Here is a 6,728-nt window from a genome sequence, read left to right as displayed (position 1 = left end):
CTGTCAGAAACGGGCGAATTGAACCGCTACTGGTCGGAGGTGAGCATATTGAACTGTCGCACTTACAATTTGCAGATGATACGATATTGTTTTGCCCCCCGGTGACAGAGACAATAGTCAATTATAGGAGACTGTTGCGGTGCTTTGAGTTGATGTCGGGGCTGAGCATCAATTTTGAGAAGTCAAGTTTGATAGCGGTGAATTGTGAACAGGAATGGATAGATCATGCTTGTGGTTTGCTGGGGTGCAAGCAAGCGGTTTTACCCGTTAGGTATCTCGGGATTTCCTTGGGTGCAAATCCTCGTATGGTGAAGACTTGGAAACCGATAATAGATAAGGTGGAAGAGAAACTCAGCCTATGGAAAGCAAAGGTTCTAACCAAAGCGGGCAAGCTTGTTCTCATCAAATCAGTGCTGAATAGCCTACCAATATACTACCTAAGTCTGTACAAGATGCCAAAGGCGGTTGCGGATAAGATGATCGCATTGCAAAGGCAATTTATGTGGTGTAAGGGGGATGGTAATGATGGTATTCCGTTAGTTAAGTGGGAGTTGGTTCAGGTACCGAAAAAGGCTGGGGGATTGGGGGTTGGGGATGCAGTGCTTCGGAACACAGCGCTCTTATTTAAGTGGTGGTGGCAATTTTCAAAAAAGGATTGCCCCTTGTGGAAGAAGATTGTATGCTCGTGTAACAACCTGAATGCTGGGGCCCTAGAAAGACATATGTCATTTAAATATAAAAGAGCAGAGGATAAAAGACAAAATGCTTACTGGCCTAGCGATGGAGGTAGGGAATGGGAGGAGCACCCTGTTTTGGGAAGATAACTAGTTGCAAGGTGGGCCCCTGAAGGTGACTTTTCCAAGACTCTTCTCTATTTCGAATCAGCAAGGATCGATGATAGGGGATTGTGGATTTTGGGATGGGCTTGAGTGGATATGAAATTTCCAGTGGCGAAGAGAGTTGTTCCAATGGGAGCTGGAACTTGTCCACCAGCTACATGAGCGACTAAGGCCGATGAAGTTGTCAGATGGTAAAGAGGATAACATGGTGTGGAATTTTGATAGTAAAAGGATATTTTCTACCAAATCTGTTGTGCAGGTCCTACAATCAAAGACTCTGTCGGTTGAGATAACGAGCTACAGTTTTACAAGTTCAGTCTGGAGAGGAGTGGTACCTCCGAGAATTAAGCTTTTTGGGTGGTTTGTGCTTATTGGTAGAGTTAGTACTAAGGAGAGGTTGAGTAGACTAGGCGTTATTAGGCCCAGTGATAATGTCTGTGTACTATGTGAGAAGGAGATAGAGTCGGTGGAGCATTTATTTCTTCTATATGAACTAACATGGCAGGTGTGGTGTAGTTGGTTGAGGTCTTTTGGTGAAGTTTGGCCTATTCCTGGAACCATAAGGGAACTGTTTGAGAGGTGGACCGGTAGGCATAAGCGGAAATAAGATCAGAAGAAGTGGTTGACGGGGTTCTTTACAGTTATTTGGAACATTTGGGTGGAACGCAATGCTAGCATTTTCAATAATCAGGAAACAGGTGTTGAGTTCGTAATAAAGAAGACAATTCTGAGCTACAAAGAATGGACCGAGAGTGATCCTTTTGGTGGTTGAAGGCATTGCCAGAAGTTACAAGGATTTTATGTATTTCTATGTAGTACTTGTTATTTAGTTCGTTTGCTCCACATTAGTGTGTTGAGCTTATTTTGGTTAAAAAAAATATATTCTAGAAGCCCGATGAAGGATTAAGCTCAAAAACAGAGTTCGAAAAACGCAAAGCGTTCACACGAAGCTACAAATTTAAGGCACAAGATAAATGTACAAATATCAAGGTATATATATAGATATATCAAAAGATAATAGTCATAAGGATCTAGCCGCCGCCTGCGGAGTTTAAGCCGGCTAGTTATATACAAACATACAAAGTTTAGAAGGTAAAATAGCTTATACAATAATTCTCTCAAATTAAGCCTCTAAGGCAAAATAGATACAAAAATGAGAGATCTAATCAAAATAAAGCAAAAGACTTCAAAACATAGCAAGGATCCTCCGCTCTGTCACCATCAAAGCAACTCACCGAGGTGGGTTGCGACCTGCATCTGAAAAATAACAACAGAGTATGGAATGAGAATCGGAGGTTCTCAGTATAGTAACAGTGCCCAATGATGTAAGATATAAGACTCCGAGATGCCAGAGGCAATCCTAGAACTTCATATCCATCATGAGATTAAAGTAAGATATAAGACTTCGGGACGCTAGAGGCAATCCTAGAACTTCATATCCATCATGAGATTGAAGCTTAAAATATAAGTAAAAATTTTAAAACATAAATTTAAAACCACAATGAAAAAGGGGTAATCCAACTTAGTGGATTTCTACTCTAACATTTCATCGCTATCCCACAGCCTTCACCAGCCTAACCTCCATGCGATCCCATCGCCACCGCCTTCCGAACCTCCTCAATCCTAGTAGAATACACAATTAATAACAATGCAAGTAAAGCACAAGTATAAGCATGTATATCAAGTAATTCAATAAGCATTTAGGCATGTTGAACACTTAGGCAAACAATACAAGTCGGCAAAGCAAACAAGCAGATAGAATATGCACATGATGAATGACTGTCCTATTTGGCTGTGATATCACATCGTCGATTCAACTGCCAACCCGACACACCTCCATGGAGATGTCGCCTTTCGGTCATCATATTGGGAACCCCCAGGATATCGTGCCTGGAACACGGTCTAGGATTTAATGCCTGCACACTCTAGTGATTCCGAAAGGATGCGAGCGGGATACTTTTGCCACGGATCTCACATCTCAACGTAAGCGGGACTAACCACCGCTCTTACGCCGCCGCCACGACCTCGACAGGCGGGATCCAACCACCGTCCCTACCAGGCGCATAGCGTCTCAACAATATCATTTAAAAATATCACATCAGTGGATTCAGAAATCATTTTTAGTATTCAGCCCACGCCGAGTCCTCGACTCCTCTCAACATCATCAATTCGAATTTCACAATTCATCATTTTGATCGTTATTACAACACTCCGCCATCTCACTCAACTAGTTCGTCCTCAGTACTCCAGAAATATAAATCTCCATTTTTTAAATTTTTTTCCAGAAATACCTAATTAAGTCCACCTAAAGCCTTCTCTATGTTTTAACACCTAAAAACAAGCTAAAGAGTCTTAGATAAGTGTCACATAAGTTTACAAGCTTATCGGGGAGGTAAAACAGTTAAAAACAAGATTTTTATTGAAAAACAGGGTAGTGTGCGTGCGCATAAGGTTGTGCGTACGCACCTCCCAAAAATTTTCTCAAAGTGTGCGTACGCACAGTAAGTAAAAGTTGCTATTTTGCGTACACGCACAGATACGTGCAAACGCCCCCCAACAGAAAGTACCTCCCGGCATGTGCTTGCACACAATGTTGTGCATACACACAACTTGAAAAATTCATAGGGCTTGCGTGCGCACCAAAGTGCGCGATCCTCCCAACAATAAGCACCTCCTTATGTGTGCGTGCGCACACATGTGTGCGTACGTATGTTTTCAAATTTTTACAGGGTGTGCATGCGCACAAGGCTGTGCATACGCACAAGTCAAGACAAGGCCACTGTTCAGAGTACGCACACAGCAGTGTGTGTGCGCACACAAGCCAGAAATCTCAAATTCTGCAACATCACATAATTCTGATTTTTGACACCAATTTTCAACGATCATATCTTTCTCTACAAAATTCAAATTCCTACAAAATCTATACCGTTTTAAAACTCTTTGAATTATATTTAATTTGATATAAAATTCAAGCAATTTCAAAAATCATAGCTCAAGATATGATCTTGTTCACCAAAAATCTAATTTTTACCAAAATCTCTAAACCTCAATTTTACCAAACTCACAATCCAAAATTACTTATCCCACATTTAAAATAGTCACAATGTACCTAGAACATATTCACATATCCTCCAATTACTTCCACAACATAGAATTCACATTTTCATCATTTCCATACCAAATCATCGATTAATTCATAAATCTCTCAACAACACACAATAACGTCACACATCAACAATTCCTCATACACAAATCCATCACTTACCACCCATCATTCTCATAATAGCCACCCAACATCAATCTTAACACAAAATCAAAAATCCATCATCATGCAACATAATTCAAAGTCATACATCATAATTATCAATATTCAATTTCAATCCTATCCTGTGGTCAACTAGCCTAAGTGTCCAGAAATGTTATATATTACATAGAAAAAACCGAAATCATACCTTGACCGATTTTCAATATGTACTAAATCACCAAATTGACCTCAACCAAGCTTCCACAAGTTCTCAAACTCAATCAAGCCACCAATCAATCTCCATCAAGCATGAACAATCAATATTCCAAGCTTTACACATTAATGTACCACAAATTAATACCTAGGGTTCCTTATTATTCAATTTCACGAGGATTAAGAATAAACTCACCTTACCCAATATTGATTGGGTCAAAACCCAATAGGAACCAAAGGCTAAAGTGTACCTAAACACCCAAAATTACAAAATTTCACTCAATACAAAACCTAAAAATTTTGAATTTATGAAAGAAAAGGCTGAGAAGGGATTCGTGATTTTATTACCAGTTTTTTAGATGGGTTTTTTAGAGCTCTTCATAGTGATCGTGTGGCCGTAAACGGTGCGGCGATCGAAGCTCTATAGCTCAAGTTATGAGCTTGGAAAGTTTGAGGTGAATAGTGTTAATAGAACCCTCTTCTCTCTTCTATTCACTTCAGCTGTGTTTTTGGTGTTTGAGTGTGGTGAATAGGCCGATGGCTCATTAAAGAGGGGTTTTATATGTTGGGCTTGGGCCCAGATTAGGCCTAGTCCAACCCGTTAGCATTTTTTTCTGTTTGGCCTAATTTCAGGCCAAACCTTTAAAATTAGTGTCCGATTTTCAATTCTAAATGTTTTCCTAAAGTTTTCTGCTGTTTTTAATTATTCTCACACAGTATCGGACAGACTTAAATCGGTTCGGCCAGTTAATCTGTCGGTTCAAAGTTTTACACGGTTTTTCGCAAAAATTACATTTTTCAACTCAGAAAAATCTACTGAATCCAAATATCATATTTATATTTCCAAATTAACATTCTAAATTTTTTAGATCCTATTTTAGATAATTTAATTATTTTAATTAAATGGTTAATTAATCACGGTTCTTACAAATACAACATCCATGCGCATAGCAAAATTCTAGTTGACTCAAATATTTTTACATAATCGTTTTTAATAGTAGAAGAGATCAAATAATTATATTTGTGTTAAATTAAATTAGAACAAATCAGGTTTGCAATCACTTAATCTAAATATTTAATGTTGTCATTGTTCACATTAAACAATTAGATCTTGGTATAGTGTAGTATACATTACATTGATTTTTATTTTTGAAACTATTTTTATCCTAGTTGACTCTAGTTGACTAAACCATTAATTATGGAACTCTAAACATTCCCGAATCAGTTGTCGCGCCACACCTGCACGAAAGGTTTGGACTAGCTTTTCTTCTTTACTCTCACTCCCAGTTCAAGTTTGAAGCATAAACAGCTATATCAAATTTCATTCTTTTTTCATCAAACATAACATTATTAAAAATCATCTCATTCCTACCATTCCACACAAACCATATCGTCGTAAGAAACTCCTTTTCTTATTAATACCCTATCCACCCAAGCCTCAAAGTATTCCTTAGAGGAATCCGGTCAAAGAAAAGGTAGTGCACCGTTTCCAGTTCACCAATATACAGCACACAATTTGCATTCAAACTCGACAAAAAAATATTTTCACAATCCTTTTTAATAATAGAATCTGATCAAATAATTATATTTGTGTTAAATTAAATCAGAGCAAATCAAGTCGAATAACTGTAAAATAAAAAAAAATCAGTTTTCAATTAATAAATCTAAATATTTAATTCTGTCATTGTTCACAATAAACAAACAGTTAGTTTATAAAATTTTGGTGCATATATTATACAGTACATTGGTTTTCTCTTCTATTCTTCTTACATGATCAATAATCATACCGATGTTCTATCTTTTTCTTCGACTTCTAAAAATTTAACAAAGTTGCTTTCCAGGGTTAAGTTAGAAAGAGCGTGATCCTCGGACAGCCTTTCATAATCAGAATTCCCGTTAGAACCAAATCCAGCCTATCTATTTGCGTAAAATAGGCTCTATCCGCACACTGTTCACTGATAGTAGCTAAAAAGCTCAGACATTGAATTTAATTAAAATCATAAATATATTACAACTACTTTTAATAAAGAAGCAAAATGTCAAAAGAGCTATATAAAACAAGTATAGAGGGTTAAGTGGTTAACAAAGACAATGATATAAGAAAGAGCTAATAATTACTGAACTAAACAATCATAAAACATTAAATTTCAAAATCTTCATTTTTTTTTATTTTTAGACTATTTTACTAGTAACTCTCACCATCCAAAACAATATAGCCTAAAAAAAAGTAGTGAAACAGTGATAAAAACCATAATCTCCAATTTGCCAACTTTAGGGTGGCTACATTGAGTGCAGGTGGCAATTCAATGCTAGCAAAATCATTTTAAAAACTTTAAACATTCAAAATTATTTTCGAAATTCTTAAATTCATATAAAAAATTCTAAAATTATTTTAAAAATTATTTTAAAATTCATAATAAAAAAACATTTGA

This window comes from Arachis ipaensis, chromosome B03 (genome assembly GCF_000816755.2).
Source record: "Arachis ipaensis cultivar K30076 chromosome B03, Araip1.1, whole genome shotgun sequence".
Taxonomy (NCBI): domain Eukaryota; kingdom Viridiplantae; phylum Streptophyta; class Magnoliopsida; order Fabales; family Fabaceae; genus Arachis; species Arachis ipaensis.
Note: the sequence above shows the minus strand (reverse complement) of the source record.